Source organism: Pteronotus mesoamericanus, unplaced genomic scaffold (genome assembly GCF_021234165.1).
Source record: "Pteronotus mesoamericanus isolate MK-2021 breed Mesoamerican mustached bat unplaced genomic scaffold, CSHL_Meso_final scaffold_31, whole genome shotgun sequence".
Lineage (NCBI taxonomy): Eukaryota > Metazoa > Chordata > Mammalia > Chiroptera > Mormoopidae > Pteronotus > Pteronotus mesoamericanus.
This window is the reverse complement of record NW_026555312.1, coordinates 22,445,297-22,467,690: the sequence shown is the minus strand read 5'-3', so window position 1 is coordinate 22,467,690 and position 22,394 is coordinate 22,445,297. Positions and strand designations below refer to the sequence as shown.

The window sequence follows — 22,394 nt, the reverse complement described above, 5'->3', positions numbered from 1 at the left end:
ACTTCTGCATGATGGATGTGCTGAAAACATTAGTTTCCTTCTCTTACTTTGTACTGATATTTAGGACTTAGCTCCGAAATTACACCTGCTCTTCTCCAAAAATAACCTGCATCTCTTCAAAAACTCTCATTTTCATATTAAGAGAACAGCTCCAATCAACACTTGTTATCAAATGAGCACCAACTATGCAATACTTGCGCTAGGTACAAAAGATGGAAAAATAGGAGTATAAGTCTCTCCCCAGTCTTGAGGTGGGGGAAACATGTCAACAGGTAAATTAAAACTGAGAGACTAGACAGACAGGGGTAAGAGTTATTCTGGGGGCGGACCTCATTCTCCCCAGAGGTGGTGTTCGAGATTCATTTTGTAAAAGGACTTCAGAAATGTCGTTTGCTAGATGTGGATGGGGATAAAACAGAATGACCAATCCATGCAAAAGCAGAAGTAGTGAGAAATTATTCAATGTGGCAATGGTGTAGAAGAGAGAGTGGCAAGAGCTGAAACTAGAAAGACAGTTTGGAAGCTGATAATAAAGTTCCTTGTGTGCCAAGATGAGAAGTTTGGATTTCTTCCTGTAGACAACAGGGAGCCAAGTGATGTTTTTCAGCAGGCAAACACCATGCGCAGCTTTAGTTTTTGAGAAGAGCAGAGAGTGAACTGGAGTAAGGACACACTGGTGGCAAGCAATTAACTGAGGAGGCGTTTGCAGCATGATGAGGGCCTCAGGTCAGGAGCAGTGAGATGGTCAGTTTCAGAGTCACACTGAAGTTTCAGGGAGGATCTGCTAACTGAATGTGGGGGCTGAGGGCTGAAAGAGACAGGAGTCAAGGACAGGAACATGCTTTCTGGCCTGGAAGGCTGGGTGGATGGTGAATTTCAGATCACATTCTAGAAGTGAGGGAAATGCCTTTTATATTTACAAGTTACCTCTGAAGTACCTGCAGGTGACCTGGGTGACAGAAGGTTCCAGATTGGGAAAAGCTGTAAACGGAGATAGAGAACAGGGAGCTGCCGATTTATAGGGTGGAAGAAAAGGCAGAAAAGCACCAAATTCTGCGGCTGGGGCGTGGCGGGGGGGCGCACAAGTGGCCTCAGAGCAGGTCACTAAGCATCATCAGCACCAATGGATGTGAGCTGGATGCCGACAAAATGAACAGTCTGTCCACTGGTTTAGGATATTTAAAAAGCTACTTTCGAAGGTTACACATTTTTAAAAGGTAAGTGGGAGTCCAGGTCATTTGGGGGCAACTATCACTTCCCACCCAGGTGGCCCTCCCTCTTCTGGATTCTGTCACTCTCTTTCTGCTTCTCCACCTCAGGGCTTCATCCACGCCCCTGCTTGTGTGACAGGCCGGGGGGCCTAGGACAAGTGGTACTTGTGGCTAAAACATCACCCCTGTCACTACCTGGGACATTTCTGATCTGAGGCACTCAGCTGTATATTTGTACATGACATTTTTTTTCTTTAAATCAACTACCTTTTTTGTGTGTATTTGAGGTCCAGGAGCACCAAGAACAGAAAAATAACCATGGTCTCTTCCCTGTGTTTCCTCCCCATTCCTTCCAGCCCAGGCAGCAGGTCTGCCATCCACCCTCTTAAAGAGAAGCTGTACGTAGAGAAAACCAGACTCCAAAACATCGCCCTGTAAAAAGGGCGGATAGTTATGTAAGAATTTTGCAAAAACTTGAGAAAGCAAAATAAGGGAGACTAGGAGTGCAGAAGCATTAGCTGTCAAGCGAGTAAGGGCTGGTTTAAAGGTTTTTAGAAAGGGCAGGGCGGGGTGGGGGGATTGTGGTGGTATACTTCCTGTAAGTTCCAATGGGAGGGAGGATGGGCAGAGGACAGCACCAGAGCAAGTTTCCTAAATGACTGAAGAAGCGACTTGGAAAGCTGAGCCACCTACCAAAACAGCTTCCCCGTGCCAATGAATCTGGTTTGGTTTAGAAGCAGATGAGTTCTAAAACTTTATTTACCAAGAGGTTTTAAAATTACATTTGATGGCACTTAATGTTTTCCCCAACCCCAAATTTTCTGTGAAACTTCGAGCTTGCCAACCATGGCACCTTAAAGGCATGTAATAAGACCTTTGTTGCTTTTTGAAATTTCAGATGTCCAAGTATATCACATGTAATACTGTGTACACATGTACACCCAGGCTACCTGCACATAAGACACAGGCCACAACGATAGTACTTTTAAAGCATGCTTTCTTGTCCTCTACTGACATCTGGGACTGGGTAATCCTTTGCTGTGGGGCCATCACTGTGGTTTGCATCTCTGGCCTCTTCCCACTAAAGGCCAGTAGCACCCCTCCCCCAGCAAAGCAATCAAAAATGTCTCCAGACATTGCCAAATGCCCCCCGAAGGCAAAACCGCCAAGCTGAGAACCACTGCTTTAAAGGGAGAATCCAAAGCTTACAATAACCTACCCCTTCCTTATCCAGTCCTTACTCACTAAGAATTTTTTGCCAGTTCTGTTTGTATCTTGACACTCCAAGCAAAAAGAAAGTGCTTCCTTCCCTGATTTGAACATAAACTCCTAGGCAAGTTCTGCCTCAAGTAATGGCGTTGTGTACAATTCTGGAAAGGAAATCCAGAGTGGACACCCACAAAACTTCCTGAGCTCAAAATATACTACTTTCTTCCATATATAGATTTTGACTTTCTGGAACATTTACTTCATCCCTACAACAACCCCACGGTGTAGAAAACCTGCTGAGAAAAAATGGGTATAATCATATTCATTAACCGAAATGCCACCAAAGGCTAAAAAGTTTCTTTTTTAATTGGCTTACATCTTCGGATTCAACCACAAAATTATTTTTAAAAGGACCTGGTCCTATTTCAAACACACACACACACACACACACACACACACACAAAGAGGTATTGTATATTTAACGCTCAGTCTTCTGATGCCAAGCAGACTTTAAAAAGCAGGTGTTGTAGACCTTGGCAGGGTGGCTCCGTTGGTTAGAGCGTCGTCCTGGTACACCAAGGTTGCGGGTGTGATCTCTGGTCAGGGCATGTGCAAGAATCAACCAATGAATGCGTAAGTAAGTGGAATGACAAACTGATGTTTCTCTCTCTTTTTCTCTTCCTTCCCCTCTCTCTAAAAATCAAGAAATAAAATTTACAAAAGAAAAAAGCAGGTGTTGTATAGAGCTAGGCTGGGGTTGGGAATTCTGGGTCCTAAGTTTGATTTATGACCATCCACTTGGTGGAAGCAAGCATTGTTGTAAAATGGGTTAACCCAACCCAACCCTCACTGTCTTGCTCTGAGGATATAACTGGAATCTCATTAAAGGTCTTCTTCACTTTGTCCAAGGTACATCTTAATGAAAAAGGAAGTTTTCTAAGTAATTAAACCACTAAAAGTCTCCAAACATTTGTATAACAATCCTACCCCACAGTCTCTGAAAAAGGGGGGAAAAGAGATGAGATACCAAGCAGGCCAGGGGAAAAACAAATAGAGCCATTTAAAAGCTTTATCTAATTACCCCCACTGAGACTTCTTCTCTGCAGTCTGGCTGGCTGACAAAGAACGTGGGGGTTTTCATTGGGCTTTCTCCACCCTATCAGGACCACCCGCCCTCGCCCTCGTGAAGTCTGAAAGGCCTCAGGTGAATCCTGCAGGAGCAGCCAGTACCCAGTCTTGGGGATTTTACAGAGGCTTTCAAATTCTCTTAGCATTACTTGCTTGAATCATACTGAACAAACAGTCTCCACCCTCTCCCACTTCTTTTGTCTGAAGCACCTATTCACAGGCAGCCACCTCTACTGATGGCTGACTGGCTCACCTGTATCCTGGAGTACCATCAGAAACAAGATGCACCAGTAACTGGAAGAAACAGCTCCCTGTGCCCTCCTCCCCTGCCTCCCTTCCTTTCTGCCGCACCCCATCTCCACCAACAGGCAATACCCAAGGAAGGTGAGCTGGGAAACAGACCAGCACAGTGGATGACACTGTCCCACAGGACAGCTAACATGAAAGGGAAAAGTCCATCACCTTCACTCCCCATCTTTCTCATTCTTCTACCCTAGTCGTAATGCAAACACAGCAGATGGTCTTCCTCTCTGTATTCTGCCTCCTATTTGGGGGGAGGATTAAAAATAAGTGACACATTTCAGAAAGCAAATCATATGCCTTCCTGTGTTTCATATGGTACACCTCTTCTGATTTATGTGGAGACCTCCCAAGATGTGGAAACCAGGATGTGACCCCTGCGTTTTGAAGAGGGTCATGGCTATTTCTACTCAAAAATCATTTCCCAAGTCAGAGAGAGAAAACCCATATACCCTACCCCCTCAAAGGAACCCATCCAATTTCTTAATTATATTTGGATATAAAAATTATTACCCAACTCGCCTGTTCAGTAGGTCATACGTACACAAATAACCTTGAGGCAGGGGAACTTTTGACTTCTAGAGAGAGGACTTTCCTTTCAACAAAGAGATGATTACCAACCAAGGATTCAGTTAGATTTCAACCATTTTATCTCACTGAAAAAACTCCCAGATCCTTTAACATACTCCTGGCAGAAATATGATATAAATCACAATTTTCCCCCTACCATTTGGTCGGTCCTTCCAAAGATACTCTAAACCTAATATAATTATTTTTAAGTAGGTATTAAGAACTGGGCTGAGTAAACTGAGATGGAGACGTGGAGTGAAAAAGAAGTAGAGCCCTATCAAAACCTGAGGGAATGATAATCTCAGGAAAGGGGGAAGAAAACTATGTCATGTTATCACGAGAGACTATATTGCATACTTTCTATTGATATTATATTGCATTTCTATCTTTTAAATGCAAATCTGCTTAACAAGGAGTGAAGTAAGACATCACTTTATATATTAGGTAGATTTTCCAAAACAAACTAAAAATTCTCTTATTAATAAATGAAATACGGTGATGTTACTCACACACATCCTCCGGAAGGGAAGGTTTAACCTGAACACACGGGTAACAGACAAGAAGTCTGCCCAGACAAGCTGCCATCTGACACCAGAGTTGGTCAGACAGCATGAACTTCAATTAAAAGACACTTACAAAAGACAGATTATTTAAATATGATAACAAAAACAAAACAAACTTAACACCCTACCTTCCTGGGTCAAAGGACATGGAGGACTCAGAAATTAATTAAACCTAGTAAATAATGTAAAAAAAATGGGAAAGAACTCCCTTTCAAAAATGCTTCGGTTAATTTTAGCATCCCTCTGTTTAGCTGCTTAGCAACCCTTATCCTATGACCTTTTGAGCATCACCTACTTTTCAGAAGGATAATGAATAAAAACATCAAAAGGATTCACCTCTGACTGTTTCTAGTAAACACCTTTAACCAATTTTTATAGGAGTTAAATTTATATTAATTATGCCATACAAAACCCTAAAAGAGTCGAATTTTTAAAACCTTATAAATCAGAAAATATTCTTTGCTGAAGGTAATAAATGATGTTAACAACTGAGCATAAGATAGCAAGCAAAGATTTCCAAACTGGCCTAGGAAGTTAACCAACACAGCAATTCAAAAATTGAACATTAAAATGAAAGCTACATAAGGGCAACTAGCTACTGTAACTAATAAACAGCTGTTGATCAGGTGCAGGATTAACAAGGTTAGGCTTATTTTCAATATTCTGTGCCTGTCTTGGATGCAAGCAAGACCTTAGGAGTCAGCCTAAAGAAATCTAAAAAGACCCTGAGTCAAAAGGTCACCTGTTGGATGATGTTAACAACTTGGAATGGATGCACCACCTGTACCAGCTGAGTCAGACCTATGTTCCTCATCCCATAACAAACACTTCTCTGCCATAAGGGTTTAGATTCTGATTTTCTGATGAGAAATAAGTAATATCTAGAAAAACCCAGAGATTCATATGCCATATAACAGTAAGCATCAGCAGCATTTAAGAGTATCGCATAACCAGCTAATCTTCTTTAAAAAGAAAATATCCTAAAATGCAACCAGCTTAACAGTATTTTTCAGAGTGATAAAACAGTGCAAGTCCATTAACAACCTAAAATGGAAGCACAAGCTAAACAAATAACTAAATCAAAGGGCTCTCCTTTTCTTTTGTAAAAAAGGGGGTAGGAGGGAAAGTATTTTTTCACACATTTAAAACTTGATAAAAGCCATTCAAATGTTTAATTCATCAGTGTAACCAAAGCTTAAAACACATCAAAGCAGGATCCATCAGCCGGTACCCAGAAGGCTCCCTCCAAAGAGCAGCAATAAAAAAACAAAAACAAAAATAACCCTAAAATTAGTGGTTCACCTTTGCATAAATTTGAAGAATAATTTCGGACCCATTCCTTCAAAAGTTCTTTGTGACTCTTGAAGGAAGCACAGAACTAAACGTTTGCGAAAAAAGAAGAAGCAAGAAGTTTCAGCCAAGACTTCAGCCTCTTAGACTTCCGGGTTACATTATGTCTTAGAACCATACCTGCCTACTCGAAAAGGCACCAGTTCTGGGGGATGCTTTTTAAGGACTGTGAAGGTGGTGGAGGCGGGGGCCGGGGGCGGGGGGACAGCCCCCTCAAAAAAAATTCTTTTCTTTGCAGTTTCTTTTTCTCTACCTTCCACTTCAATTAAACCTATTTCAGAATACAGTCACGTGCATGCAGACTACTGCATACTTAAGAAAAAATTTCAAAAATATGGGATGCACATTAGTAACTCAGTCTTTGCAGAAATCATCTCAAGTCTCCTCTTCAAGACAGAAATACCTCGCTATTTCCAGCATCCCTATCCAACAGCAATCTTTATTTCCATTGGCTTTCAAAAGGCTAGGCTTAAATCTAAACTCTAAAACAAGCATGAGGGTTAATTCCACTACTGATGAAAATCCTCAGACAGGTTTTTCAGCATACCAAAAAGTTATAATTTTTTATTCACCCTTCTACCCCTCTCCACCACTATCACCATCCCCCCCAAAAGAAGAAAAAACTCCAAAGTGCCCCGAATGTGTGCTGCTGCTGGCTCTGAAGCCGTGTAGAATTTCGTAATGGAATGTGAACTGCTCGTCCGGATCTGGGCTCACGTTCTATCTTCTAACCAGTAAGGAGCGAGGGAGGGCAAATCTGCTGAGCAAGGAGAAATACTTTCCTCCTCTTTTATAACCCATCACGGATGCATCGCGGACGCTGGACGCGAACTGCACCGCGGCGCCTGTCAACCGGCCGGCCCGCCCGCCTGCGGTTCCCCGAGACCCAGGGTCCTCGAGCCCCCCGCGCCCCACCTCTACCCGGGGCTGTCCCCGCCCCCCCCGCAACCGCCCAAAAAGTAAAGTAGCCCCGCTGGGAAGCGGGCTTGACTGCCGCGTCCCGCACTCACGCGCCTCGTCGGGCCCCGTGAACGGTCGGGGAACAAGTCACATCCTCGACGCGACCCTCCGCTGGGTTCAGAAAATTCGCCGCTTCCCAGGGAGGGGGCCGGCGACGGGAAGGACCTCCCCGCTCCTTAGCAACCATTAAGGTCGCAGTTTCCTAAGAGACCGCGAGCGGGGAGGGGGCGCGGGGGGCTGAGCCCGAGGCTAGGGGTGGGGGGGGCCGCACTGGGTCCGCAGCCTCTCGACGCCGCTCCCCCCCACCCCCACACACTCGCTGGGCGCTGCGAGCCGGGATGGGAGGAGGAAGGAAGCCCCAGGAACTCGCAAAAAATTGGTCCAGCGGGCAGCGGACAAAAGTTTCCGAGCGCGCTCCACAGCTGGGCGGCGAAGCGGGCCCCGGCAGCCGGCCCCGCCTCGGATGCTCCCGGCCTCCTTCCTGTGCTCGTGACGGCGCCGGGCGCCGAGCCCCCCCACCCCCCACCGCGATGCAGGCTCAGCTCCACACCGATGGCTCCCACGAAAACACGTACACCGCCAACGGAAGGGCAAGGGAACAATACGCGGACAGGGCTCCGGCCCCCGCCTCTCCTGGTCACCCGGGGCGGTGGTCGGCGTGACCCCCAGCCACGAGCCCGGAACGGGCGAGGGCGCAGGGCTGCCCGCGGCCCCCTCCCGGCCGGCGCCGTCCGCCAGGGAGGATCAAAGTCCGCAAAGCAGGGCGCGGCGGATGCTCCCACCGCGCAGCCCCGAGCGGGCACCCCCGAGCCAGCACCCTAGGCAGGCACCCCCAGATACCTTGCGGCAGCAGGCGGGCGCCGTCATCTCCGCGCTGCTCGGCCCGAGAGGGACTCGAAAGTATGTAGGAGAAAAGTTTCCCCTCCCACAGAGGGGGGGAGGATGTCGGGGGAGCGAGGGCGGAAGATGGAGAGCAGCTCTGGGAAGATGTTTCAGGCGGTGGTGCGTGCACCATCTGAGTCCCCGCGGTGGTAGTTAAAAATAAATTGGGCGGCGGGCGCGGCGGCGCGGGTCGGGCCGGATTCCTGCGCTCGGACGGCTAATATGGATGCGCATCAGGTCCTGGCGGCGGGGCGCTGCGGCGGCCGCGGCAGCTTGCGCTGGGAGCTGGTTGGCAGAGCCGGCAGCTCGGGAAGGGGAAAGGAGCGGAGGAAGGGGAGGAGGAGGGGGAGGAGGAGGAGGAGCGGCCCGGCGCGCAGCCCGAGGGGAGAGGGCTGCCCAGCTCATCCCGGGCCGGCCCCACCGCCCCGAGAGCACGTAGCGCGGCGTGGGGCGCTCGGGTCCTCGGCTCCGAGAAACAGCAAGTTTGAAAAGTACAACGCGCTGTGCAGACTTCACCCTCCCCATCCCCAAAAGTTCTTTAAAAGGTCGCTCCCACTCAGCCCCAGACATCTCGCTGCCACCCGAGTCCCGCGAGCCGGAACCCCGGGCGAGTACTTACGGCCGGGCAGGGCACTTGCCTCCCAGGCATGATGTCGTGGGGACCGGTGGGCTTCAGGGAGAGAACGAGGAGAGATGCAAACTTGTTCCGGAAAAGGAATCAAAATGGCGTTTCTGGATGTGCAAAGTTCATCAACTCCGTAGTCACTTCCCCTCCTCCTCTTCTCCCACAGGGAGGGAGGTGGGCGAGGAGCTGGCGACCCCGGCGCCCCAGCCGTCGTCCGGGCCCCCGCCTCGGCCCCCCGCCCCGCTTCTTCGCCCGCACGCTCGGAGACTCGCTCTCCCCCTCTCACCCTGATAAGTAGACACATCACGTGTTGCTCCTGCCAGTCTCCTGGGGACGTGTTACAGAACTGCCGCGGCGGCGGCTCGAGCCGGGGGGTGGGAGGGACCCCGGTACCCGCTTGTCCCCCGCGCCCCGATTTTAGCGGGGTGACCGCTGTTTCCATCCCAGGATGGATGGAGGTGGAGTCCCCACCCCACCCCCACCGCAGCCCCAGGTTTGCCCCAAGCCCTCCGCAGGCGCCCTGGGCCAGGGGATGGGTCGGGCTGCCCCAGGGGAAGGGTCTCAGCGGCCGCAGCTGAGCCTGATCCCAATCAGCCCAGCGCTAGCTGGCCGGCCACCTTTTAGGACCACCGCGCCCCCTCCCCTCCAGCCCCTCACTGCAGGCGACTCTCCGCCCCCAACTTTCCATCACTTTACTCCGTGGTTTGTTTTACTATTTTAACGGAGAAGAGTAGAGAGGTAGCAATGACCCGAGGCGCGAGAGGGGCGCCTTGGAGGCCCGGAGAGGGTGGCGTGGGGGGTCGAGGAGCCTGGCCTGGCCCCTCCCCTCTGGGTCTTGGAGGTGAATAGTAGGTGAACCCCATCTGCGCCGATCCCTCTCCACGAGGTCCTCGCTCCGCATCCAGGTGAGGCGAGTAGATGATGGGTCAGGAGATAAAGGAAGGGCTCTTCACCCGGCCCCCAACTTCGGGCTGCTTCTTTCCCAGGGCGCGGTCGTTCCAATTCTGGTGCTGCCAACCGGGAGCGTGTTCTCCGTCTAACGAATTCAACGCTGACTTGGCCCTTGTCACCTTTTCCTCACCACCCTCCACAGTTGATGCTTAGGCGGGGGCTGCCGGCCCCCAAGGGGCAGGAGGGCTGAGGTTTCTGGGGCCATAGTGTCCCCACCCCGCGAAGGAATGGCTGATGCTGTGTCATCCACATCACTCCCTGAAGCTTCAGGGAAGCCACATGCAATATCTCTTTCTCTCAGAGGGCTCCTGTTTCAACTCTGAAAAGCAGGGGCCTCCTCTGAACCGCTCTCCATCTCTACAGCTCCCGCCACCAAGCTTCGCCCTGGCTGCTGTGGCCCAAATTATCACAGAGCCCAGAGTATCCAGGCCTGGGCTGTGCTTCCTCCATAAAGCAGCTGACATGTTTCCAACTCTTAATACTTTTCCTACCGAGGTTCTGAAAGGGCCTGTTCTCAGCCTTTGGAAACAACCTCAGACAAATAAAGGGGGGCTGTGGTTGTGGAAGATAAATACCATCACACACCTCAAATCCTAAAGACAAAATGCTTCCTAAATAGATGCAGAGACTACTACTGTAGAATTATGCACTTGAGACTAGTTAAGAAAGACGATGTTATATATACAGAAAGGTCCCTACTGTACTTACTATGACCTTTGACTTTGGCTCTGCCACACCAGCTCCTCTGAGGACACCTGCACACCACACGAAGTTTTAGGCCCAATCATAGGCCTTTAATTTCCAGCCTTCAGTGGGCCTCTAGTTTTCAGGGCTGCAGAGAGAAGTGTCTAACTAGGGATGGGCTAAGTGGATACGTTCTGGCCAAGACAGAACTCTCTAGAACCAAGCAAAAACAGTTGGACTATTACCTCTGACTTGAGATGGGACTAAACCACTGCCCAAGAGGGAACTCATTCAGCTGGCTGTATCTCTGACGTCCAGATTCATCAAAATTAAGTTTTCAGAACCTGTTATGTTTCCCATGGTCTACTGTTTACCGAGGAAAATTCTACACAAAGAATCTTTAGCACTTGCATTTTTCTAAGTCTCTCCTACCCCATGTCCCCAAGTGTATTATCAAATGCTTTTTTGAACACAGGTCTGCCTTGGGAGGAAATGGCAAGTCTCACACAGTCACCACAGAATTGGTGTCTGGAGCTTCCAAGTTGTAACGTGTTCCAATGAGAAGGCAAAGGAAGGCCATGTAGGGAATGCTACTTTATTCATTTGCTCTGTCTTGGACTCAGGAATTAGGCTTTCCTGGTTTCCTCATTCAGTGGTAGGGTTTGAGTAGGAAAAACATCGAAGTTGGAATTTTGCTTGTGATTTAGCTTATTTTGTAGAATACATTCAAATCTGCAAAGCTACGTGAATTTTAATGACAAACCGCCACCTTTATAATGTCACCTAGTTAATACTGGCAACTAAAAAGAGAGAAAAAACAGTTTAAAAGTAACTTTTAAAAACTGAATTTTAATGATACTGGGCACCATGTTCATCTTTTCTAGCTAATTAATAAACTTGCAAGTCAAATGACCTGCTGAAAGGTCTGTTTGTTCATATTACATATAAAGATCATTTATCTGACAAATATTTAGTAAATATCTAATACGTAAACAGTGTCATGCTCTCAAAACCACAATGAGATGCTACTTCACATCCACTAGGACGGCTAAATCAAAAAGGCATAATAGCAAGTGCTGGCAAGGGTGTGGAGAAACTGGAACACTTGTGCATTGCTGGTGGGAAGTAAAATACTGCAGCCGCCTTTGGAAACAGCTTGGCAGTTACTCAGAATGTTAAACACTGAGTTACCACATGACCCAACTATTCCACTCCTAGGTACATATACAAGAAATGAAAACATATGTTCACACAAGAACTTGTACTTGAATGCTCAAAGCAGCATTATTCATAATAGCTTTTTAATAGAAACAACCCAAATACCTATCAACTGATGAATGGATAAACAAAATGTGGTCTATCCATACATGGAATATTATTCATCCATAAAAAAAAGTAGTACCAATATATGCTACAACATGGATTAACCTAGAAAACCTGCTAAATGAAATAAGCCAGACCCAAAAGAACAAATATTGTATTGTTCTGCTTCTATGAAATGTCCAGACTAGGCGAATCCATAGAGAGAGAAAATCTGCCTATGGTTGACGTTGGGGGGGGAGTGGGGACTGACGACTCATGTGTTCGAGGTTTCTTTTTTGGGTGATAAAAGTGTTCTAAAATTGACTGGTGATGGCTGTACAAGTCTTAATATATTAAAAACCACTGAACTGTATACTTTAAATGTGTGAATGGTATGGTATATAAGTTATAGCTCAATAATGCTGATACGTATATACCTGTATAAAATTATGTTAGGTTCTGTAGTGGAAAAGCCATACAAAAATGGATAATTTATAATGTGTCTTAAAAGAGTTCATAATCTAATCTCTATACATGAAGAAATCATGAAATGCAAACCAACAACGTATCATAAGAACCGTTACATAAGTACAAAATTCAGGGGCTCAGAGAAAAGAGGTCACTTCTAATAATAATAACTGAGGAAGGCTTCATGGAAGAGAAAGCAGTGGAATTGAGCCATGGAGAATAGCTAGACATTTTGTAGGTGGAGATTGTGATTAGAAACAGGTACAAAGACATGACTGTAGCAAGTCATGGGTCCTGTTTAGAGATCAGTAAGGACTCCAGTGTGGCTGGATTATTATGTATACAGGAATATATAGATGGTGGGACTGAAAGGTAAACAAGCTGAGGTTACCCCACAAGGAATTTTGAATACAATCCATGGAAAACCTTAGGTAGAGGGAATGGAGAAGAGATGATCAGAACCAGTTCAGAGGAGGAAGTGACAGAAAAGCAACTGGTGGACTGGGAATGTGGGGGTGAAGAAGTGAGGGCCAAGGTGATGCCTGGATCTTACCCAGGTGACTGAGAGAATGTATGACAAAATGAGAAAGTCAAAGGTGGGAAGCACACTGAGGTAGAAGGTGACAGGCTAGGTGATACTGAACTCTATGGAACGCAGAGCTTTGCCATGGAAGAGACTCAAGAAAAAAAGGATGTGGACATTGGGAAAGGCCACTTGGATGAGGTGACACATCTACTGAGTCCCACAAGATGTGTAGGTGTCCCCCAGGTGGAGAGGAGGGTGCAGGGCCCTCCAGGCAGAGGGAGCTCTGAGTAGTAAGTGCAAGAGAATGAGGTGTAAAACAAGGTCAGTTTCCTGAACTGCAAACACCTCCCTCTATGACTAGAGCAGAGGTAGGAGTAGAGACAGCAAGAGATGGGGCTGGAGAAATAGCCAGTTGGCCAGACCACCTAGAGCTTTGTGCATCTCACAGCTGACGTGGGCTTTATCCAACAGTGAGGCCCTGAAAGGGCTTAAGAAGGAGGGTAGACAGAGCTTCCCTCACGGTACTGTGGAGAAGGGTCTGGAGGACTCAAGATAGGAAGGCTAGTTAGGAATTAATAGAAGAGTCCATCTAAGAAACAATAGGACCTAGTAAACCACTGGCTGTAGAGGTGGAGAGGAATGGATTGATTTAGGACATAGATTCAACAGAATTTGAATATGAGAGAAAGAAAAAAAATCCCTCTGGAGTGCTGACCAACAGGTGTGACACCAAAAGAAGATAAATGACTGCAGCAGTGGTAGAGTGACCCATGGCAGCGCAGGGATTAAAGCAAAAACAGTGGGATAGGCAGAGGGACTACAAGTAGGAGATGTTAAAGAAATGGAATCCACTGGGTTTAGTTCCAATTGGTTGTAGAGTGAGAAGAAGAGAGAATGAAGGAAGACTGCTTCTCTGGTCACAGGTTTGGGTATCTGGATGGGTGGCGGGGAGAAGGAGGTGGTGTATGGAAGAAGAGAGGAGGTCAGATCTAGGAAAAAAGCCTGGAGAGACATGTGAGAGACGGAGAGGGTAGACAGTGAAGGGCTAGAAGCTAAACCCAGGGAAATGCCTGCAATGAGGTGGAGAAAGAAAAAGGAGTGACAAGTGCTCTCCTATATTCCCATGAAGAAGAACGGTCAAGGAAGCAGGGGGCTGCCAAGGGAAAACGTGGTGACGGTGTTAAAATACAAAGAAATCAAGGCACGTAGCTGAAGAAAAGGTGAGATCGGAGAACCTAAGTTGATCTGAGAGTGGAAGTCAGGGGCCAGAAAACAAGGGGTTAAACCGTGACTCGAAGAAGAGGAGGTGAAGGCCTTCATCCCTCAGAAGTTAGGTGATAAAAGAAACAGAAAGGAAAGTAAGGAGAGCATGGATAATACAGCAAAAGTTAACTGAACACCCACTATGTGCCAGGCACTGTCAAAGGCCTCGTGTATTATCTTGCTTGGTCCGCTCCACCTCCAGTCTAGTAGGTGCTATTATCTTCCCCATTCTACAACTGATGAAACTGAAGCCAAGTTGCAGCATCACACAGTGGGTATGCAGCACTGGGATGCACACCAGGCTATCTTACCCCCAAAATGGTTGCCACCACTGTTGTTAGTCAATTGAGAATTAGTTTGCTAATTACAATGCCTACTTGACTGTCTTGACTGATCTCAATAAAATGCTCTGGGCTGCAGTTTTGCCAGAAGGGCTATTATTGTCTGTGTGGTTGTTTAACGGGGATTTACTTGGAAAGGTAAATGAATGTACAGTGTTAAGTATTGTTAATTGGCTTTCTATCTACCTCTCCTTCACATCAACCTAAGGTACAAACCTCTTTCTGTTCTCCAAGTATTATATTCTATATGTGCAGACTATATTCTAAAGCTATAGCTGGATATTCTCTGTAAGCAGCACTGTTGGCTAGAGATGATCTGGCAAAGTCTACCCTCTTTACATCTACACCAGTGGTTCTCAACTGCGGGGTGGGGGGGATTCTCACCCCTGGGGGATGTTCAGCAATGTCTGGAGACACTTTTGGTTGTTACAAGTTGGGGGAATGGTGCCACTGGTATCTGTGGGTCATGGGTCAGGGCCAGAGACGCTGCATAATATCCTGCAATGCACAGGACATCACTCACAACAGAAAAAACTATCCAGCCCCAAAGGGCAATAGTGCCAAAGTTGAAACTCCCTGCTCAACAGTGCCTTGAAAATTATCTCTAGGAATATCAGAGTCTGGAAAGGGATTTTAGAGTGGGTAACCACCCAGGCCATTTATGTCAACAGGAAAGGAATGTAGAGCCAGAGGGAAGAGAACAGATACATGAGACAGAAACAGCTTTTGAAGGTAGGGGTGTGTGTGTGTGTGTTTATCTGTCTGTGGTACAGAAGAAATGGTAGAGAAATCGTCCTTTGGGAAAAAAGGATAATTCATATTCTATGACAGGAAGGAAGGGGAAAAGAATAGTAGGAACGTACTAGGAAATACTCATGGGAAAAAGGCAAGTTGTGATGGTTCCCACCTGATGACTCTGAATGTGGAGAAGCAGCAGTGCAGGAAAGCCAGAGAAGAAGAAACCGGGAATTGGTGGTAGAAAACTTCAGTTCTGTTTTAGCTTCAAAACCATGGAGCCACAGAGGAGAGAAAACATATGGTAGAGATTACTGACGGTTAGAAATTGAAATGAGTAAAATCCATCACAAGGGGGATGACAATGGAAAGGGGCTGAGACTGTGAGAACTGAGAGTGGTCTAGGGACAGGAAGATGAAGGACAAAAGCAGGTTCAGTGGCTGGGAGGGGAGGCAGAGTGTGAGGAAAAGAAGGGGGCTAAGCATGGGGGGACCGTGACCAAGACCTCAGAGGAAAAAGAGAACTCAATGACTTGGGAGACGGAGCAGAAATCCTACACATGGGATTGAGGAAATGGAATGAAAAAAGGGACAGGGCATGTGCCCTTGATACGGATGGTGCTGTCACCGAAAATGAAGATGGGGGCAGCTGGAAAGAAAAAATGTGAAGTTGGTGTGTCAGGCTATGGCAAAGGAAGGGCATCTTCAAGGTCAGTAGATGATGTGGGTAGAGATGAGAAGAAGCAGGTATAAACAGATGTCACCAACATCAGAGGAGGTGTTATAGGCTAAATTGTGTCCCCCAAAAGTCATATGTTTAAGTCCTAGTCCCCACTACCTCCAAAGGTGACTGTATTTGGAGATGGGACCTTCACAGAGGTAACTGAGGTAAAATGGGCCACCGGGGTAGACCCTAATCCAATAGGACTGGTGTCCTTATAAGAAGAGATTAGGACACAGACACACACAGAGGGAAGACCAAGTGAACGCAGAGAGGAGGGAGCGTCTACAAGCCAAGAACAGACGACTCAGAAGAAGCTACCACTGCCAACACCTTGATATCAGACTTCCAGCCTCTGGAACATTGAGGAAATTAATTTGTCTTGTTTAAACCACCCAGCCTGGGGTACTTTGTTACAGCATCCCAAGCTAAACTGATACAGGAAGGAGGGACTGGAAGGAAATGGTGGGCCTGGTGGGGAAGGGACAGTAGAAAACACATTCCTAGACTCCATGGCATCACCAGTGAACTGGGAGAACTGGTCTTCCGGAGGAAAGGCTTTTGAAGGAAGTGATATCTCTAAGGAGAAACCAAGTTCTCATCGGGGTGTGGGAGCAGGGAAGTGCCGCGGAGAGGCCTGAGAATCTGAGTTTCTCAGGACAAGGGATTCCGCCAGCTTAATCGATGGGACAGCTCTGGAAAGCAGAAACAAGTCTTGGCTAATGATTTCTCTATCCTAGTGCCAGCACAGGTCTGGCATTTCACAGGTTCTTAAGGAATATATTTTACAAAGTGTGCAGAGGTGGAATAGGCACAGAGGAGGAGTGGGCATAATGTAGTAAGGGCTGGGGGGGCAGGGGAGTTGCTGGAGGACGGGCGTTTGCCTAGGAGTGGCAAGTCGGCAGAGGCTTCGAGGCAGGGGGTGAGAAGTCATTTAGAATTTCCGAATCCCCATAGTAATGCAGCCAGTTAAGGTCTTCCTCTCAGAGAAGCAGGGCAGTCCTAGGGATGGGCTCTGGAGAACACTTTTGTACAACTCCTACCCTAAATACATCATTACTTTGCCAGATAACTTGACAAATGCACTATTTCTGATGGCTAACAGTTTTCCCTTTAAATGGTAACCATCTGGAGCAGAATTTTTCTACAATGTATTATGCACTGCCTTGTTTTTTCCTCCTTTAAAAAAAATCAGAAAGTTAATATATAAACAAAATATTATCATAAACTTCAAATATTACATTGGATTGTCATAAAAAGATTATTTTTATAGCCCTGGCTGCTGTGTATGAATATGTATGGATAGTAAGCACAAGCACCAGCATCGCCTCTTGTTGCTCAGAAGCCAAAAGTTGTTTATTCCCTGATTCTCAGTTAAGTTTTACATTGATGAGTAGTTATCATACTTCTAAACCACAAAAGTTGTTTCAAAGATATCAGAATACTAGGGAAGGTTAAATAACTCTCTTCACGAACCTTTCCTCCATGGCATAACATTCATTGCTTACTAGAACTTTTAAATGATTTAACTTCAGGGGACACAGAAAGGGCCAGTTGTCCCTCCCTGTGACTGTGAACAAGATAGCAAATATTTGAAAAAACTGTTCTATTCTCATTGGATGAAGATTCTTTCTTTGCCTAAAATACTTATAATTCAATATTTGCTTCTTTGTAAGACAGAGCTCTTCATTCACAAACCAGAGTAGAAATAAAATAAATATGTTTTCAGTAAGGAGCATGTATGTGCACTTTTGTGTGTTCAGTGAATGGTGAATGCATAGAATCAAAGTAGAATGTCTGCAGTTTCAGTTAAGTAGACCCCCAAACAGTACTTAGAAGTGGAGACCACTGACAGCGCTTTAATATTCCCAATGACTCTGTCCACACAGCCTGGCTCATCTTAATAGGTGTAAAGTATTCATACTCACAGAACAGGTCCCCATGTTCCCAGGTCCAAGGATCATACTAGAGTTTTCAACTGTAAAAAGTGCTGAAGACGTAGTAAATCACACAACTAGATAGCCGTGAAAAACCCTGACCATTTGTAAACACTGAAAATAATATGTGTATATCCCTCAGAAAGAAAGAAAGTCCTATCTAGTGCTTGTGTGTTTGTTATTTCATGGTGAGTAGAGAATTGGGATGATTTTTACCCATTGCCTTTGACTTCTGTATGATAATGAACTTGGCAATTTCAGGCACTTTATTAAATGCACGCCTCGGGTAAGTAATGAAATACATGCAAAAAAATAAGTACGTAGGTTGACTTCATGTTACCAAAGAAGCTTGACATTCATTTACTCATTCATCCAATCAACACTGGTAGACACTGATGATGTTCCAGACTCTGCATATAACAGTAATTAAGCAAAGCACATATGAGCCCTGCCCTAGTGAGTCTTACAGGCCTAAGATTTGCTATGTGTCAAACAGCAAAATGTCATGAAACTTTAAAAGCTACACCACAAATTGCCTCCTCAGTAAGACCTTTTACCATAAAGCTATATGCCTCTGTTGTGGGCTGAATTGTGTCCCTGCCAAATTCATATGCTGAAGTCTTAGCCTCCAGTACCTCAGACTGTGACTGTATTTGGACATAGGGGCCTCACAGAGGCAATTAAGGTAAAATGAGGTCTTTAGGGGGGGACCTATTCCAAATGGCTGATGTCCTTATAAGGAGAGTAGATGAAGACACACACACACACACACACACACACACAAGACCATGTAAGACAGAGGAAGAAGAGCATCAACAAGCCAAGAAGAGAGGCCTCAGAAGAAACCAACCTTGCTGACACTTAGAACTTGAACTTTTTTGTCTCCAAAACTGTGAGGAAGTAAAGGTCTGTCGCTTAAACCACCCAGTCTGTATAAACTTGTTATGGCAGCCTTAGCAGACTGATAGAGCCTCCAAAGCCTAAACCTTATCTGCCTGAGTGTAGGGAATAACTGTAAACTAGAACAGTTTCATTAGAACTATATGCGAGGATGTTGGGATATAATTACCTATGTGTAAACGCGGTGGTATGAGAAGAGCCTAAAGGAACAGAACAGTGTTAGATGATATAGTAAGACAAATTTCTGATAATCCCACAAGTAAAGGCAATGGGAGCAACCTGTTTAAGAATTGGAAACTAACTACTAAACTATCATACATCCATGAAACTAATACTTTAAATGATCCTGGACAGAAACCAATGGGGAGAGGGGGTGAGAGAAATGGGTCAAAAAGGTAGGGGTTAGGGATCAATATGATCAATAATATTGTGATTAATTTCCACGATGACAGATGCTTACTACAATGAGTTGGGTGATCACACCATAAGGTATAAAAATGTTGAATCGCTATATTGCACACTTGAAACTAATATAATGTTGTATACCAACTATAATTAATTAAATTAAAAAATCATCCTGGAGAATACTTAATTTCATTTTAAAAGTTCACGATATATTTTTAAGTGAAAAAAATCTGGCTACAAATAGATAATCCCATTTTTTGTAAAAAAAATTATATATTCGCATATAAATGTATGTAAAAAAGACAGAACCATGAACACCAAAAAGTTAAACAGTGGTTATTTTCAGGATGTGGGAGTATGAGGGATTTTTTCTTTCACCATTCTGTTTATCTCCATGTTTTTATTTCTCTGCAATAAACATGCAATGATTTTGTTATAAGGAAAAAAATAATTTCATTAAATCCATGACAGGAAGTGACTATCTTTTTTTAAATTCTTTTTTTATTTTTAGGGGAGAGCATGAATGCAGTCCCCCACTGCCACAAATTATGCAGCTGAGCTTCCCACGTTTGGGGACACTGCAGGGGTCGGCACACCCGGAGCGCAGTGGACAAGCCTCGCCCTGGGAAAACCTCCTCTGTGATCGTGGCATCTCCCCTGCCAGGTAAGTAGGACGTGACTATCTTTAATGTCATAAGTATCTGCATCAAAGTCAAGGATTGGAAGCAATTATCTACAGAATGTGATAGACAATACAGGTAATTCAAATTTTAAAACACATGTCAAATCCATTCCTTTTCCCCACAATTTCTCTTCACACTATAATTGCATCAGTTCTTCATATATCCTATGGATTACAGTCATGAAATTGTGTTATCAGATCATATTTTATTCCTAAATTGAAACTCAAGTTTCAGGCTTCAGCTAAAAGAATAGTTTTTCTTTCTGTTCCAGCTTCTCAGAAATTGGATTTTATAAAGCAAAACAAGAGCTTGAAATGTGCTTGGCTGTGGCAGATTACATGGAAAAAGCAGTGACCGGGACAGGAGACAGCTCTGGGTTCCATCCTGGCCCTATCACTTACTGGCTGTCACTAATACAGGTGTCCAATCTGGCAAACTTCAGTTCCTTCGACTACAAAACAGATGTCATTACCACCTGGGCACTGTCATGAGAATTAAAAGAGGTGACATGCACAAGGCATGCAAGGCTTCTGGCTCGTGGTAGGTATACCATGTAACTGCAACTGTTATATGTTTAAAAATTTGATGCTTAATAGTTATATTTTGCAGCCAAACACACATCTAAATCCAATGGAAGTGTTAAGGTTGCATGATGTTCCTCATATAATCTTTTTTTTAAACACCAGAAAAGTGCCCCGTCAGTTATTTCTTAACTGCTACAGGATCATCATTATGAGTATGTTTTGGAGCTAAATTTATACATGTGTGATGTGTACGCATATAAGGTGCTTATGAAGTTACTCATACCACCTTCATGTTATTTAAATTGTATTATGGTCATAATAGACAAGATACAACAGTTATAATCAAAATACTGAGAAATTTTCTGCAGCATTAAAACAATGACTTATTTTCTAGATCGGGACAGAGCTGAGTGATGTGACTCTTGATTGGTCCTATTGTTTCAGATGAATTTGGAATAAGCGCTGATTTTCACATGATTACTTCAATAGAAAGCCCAAGGCACACAGAGAGTGAATGACATGCCCAACTTAAGCAATTAGGAAGTGGTGGAGCCAGGTGTGGAATCCAAGTCCCAGAAGTCTAAAGCCCAAGTTCGTTCTTTTGCACTGAATAGAGTGACAGAAAAATTTCAGTCTTGAGTAGGCTGCAAGTCTGTAGTTACATACAGAAACAAATTTCCAGTTTCAAAAAAAAAAAAAATAGGAGGGAGAGAGGATGAATGTATCCAGATATTATACATGCAATAATGCTAGAATATACATAATGCGCATATACTATATACATTATGCTATGGTGCCAATGTAATGACAGAAAAATCAATGGGATCAAGCAGAAAATCTAAGACTATCTGGTATATGATAAAGATAGCATTTCAAATAAGTGGAGCGAAAAGATAGATTAGTTAACACAGTTTGACCAACTGAAAGGGAAAAATTTGCCCTAGCTGCGTAGCTCAGTTGGTTGGAACATCATCCCCAAAAGCCAAGGTTGTGGGTTAGATCCCAGGTCAGGGCACATACAAGGAGCAACCAATGGATGCATAAATAAGTGGAGCAACAAATCGATGCTTCTCTTTTCCTCCCTCCCTTTTCTTTTTCTTCCTTTCTCTCACTCAGCCTTCCTCTCTCTTAAAATCAATCAGTAAATTTCTTTAAGAAAAGAAAAAAAATTATACCAAATAGTAACTTCACACTAACTTTACACCAAAGGCTAAATAAAACTTATTCCAATGTTTTAAAGAACTAAATATAAATATAAAATGCTAAAAGATGTAGAAAAAAAGTAGGTAAATATTTATCTGATCATCAGGGGTACAGAAGGGTTCTTTAGGGAAAAGGAGTAGCCATAAAGGAATAAGCCACATTTCATTTATATAACAATTTTAAATTTAAATACATAAAAGACAGCAGGCTAATTTGAAAGGGAAATTACAAACTAGGAAAAAAGCATCTTTACAGGCAGAGTTGGTTAAGAACTTCAATATAATAAAAGTTACATTGTATTGAGCCCTTATTAGGTGTAAGATAAACTGAGTGCTTTGCACACAGTATCTCATCATAATCCTATATGGGAGTTACAATTCATTCCACTTGTATTTTTTATTTTTTATTATTTGTTATTTTGGGGTGGGGAGGGAGAAAGAGAGGAGAGAAACATCAGTGTGAGAGAGAAACATCAGCTGGTTGCTTCTCATACACTAAACCCGCAACCTAGGCATGTGTCCTGACTGGGAACTAAATTGGTAACATTTCAGTTTGCGGGATAAAGCCACACTGGTCAGGGCAGTTCCACTTTTAAAATAAAGAAATGGAAACACTGAGTGGCTAAGAAGTAGTATGTCCAAAGTCTCAGAGTTAATAAGTAGCAGAACAGAGATTTGGATATACAACTCTTTCTCAGTTCCATGCTCCTAATTTTTATACTTTATTGACTTTTTTAAAAAGTCAATATAAAAAGAACACCTCAACTACAAAATAGGGATAGTAATTTACACAAGAAAACATATAAATACTTAATGAACATATTTTTAACATTCAACATCAGTGGTAACAAAAGAAATGTACATTAAACCATGCTGTAAGATATTTTTCCCTAACAAATTAGCAAAAATATTTTAAAATTTCAACATCTAATTTTGGCAAAACTGATAAAATAG

The 22,394-nt window shown here is 44.5% G+C and overlaps 1 non-coding gene across 1 annotated transcript; it reads right to left on the bottom strand.

The window, feature by feature from the left end:
* Positions 1 to 19,539: 19,539 nt before the first annotated feature.
* LOC129085793 (U1 spliceosomal RNA) lies at positions 19,540 to 19,703 on the bottom strand. Its single transcript, XR_008530741.1, has one exon. It is a non-coding gene; the product is annotated as a U1 spliceosomal RNA (small nuclear RNA).
* Between the last annotated feature and the right edge of the window lie 2,691 nt (positions 19,704 to 22,394).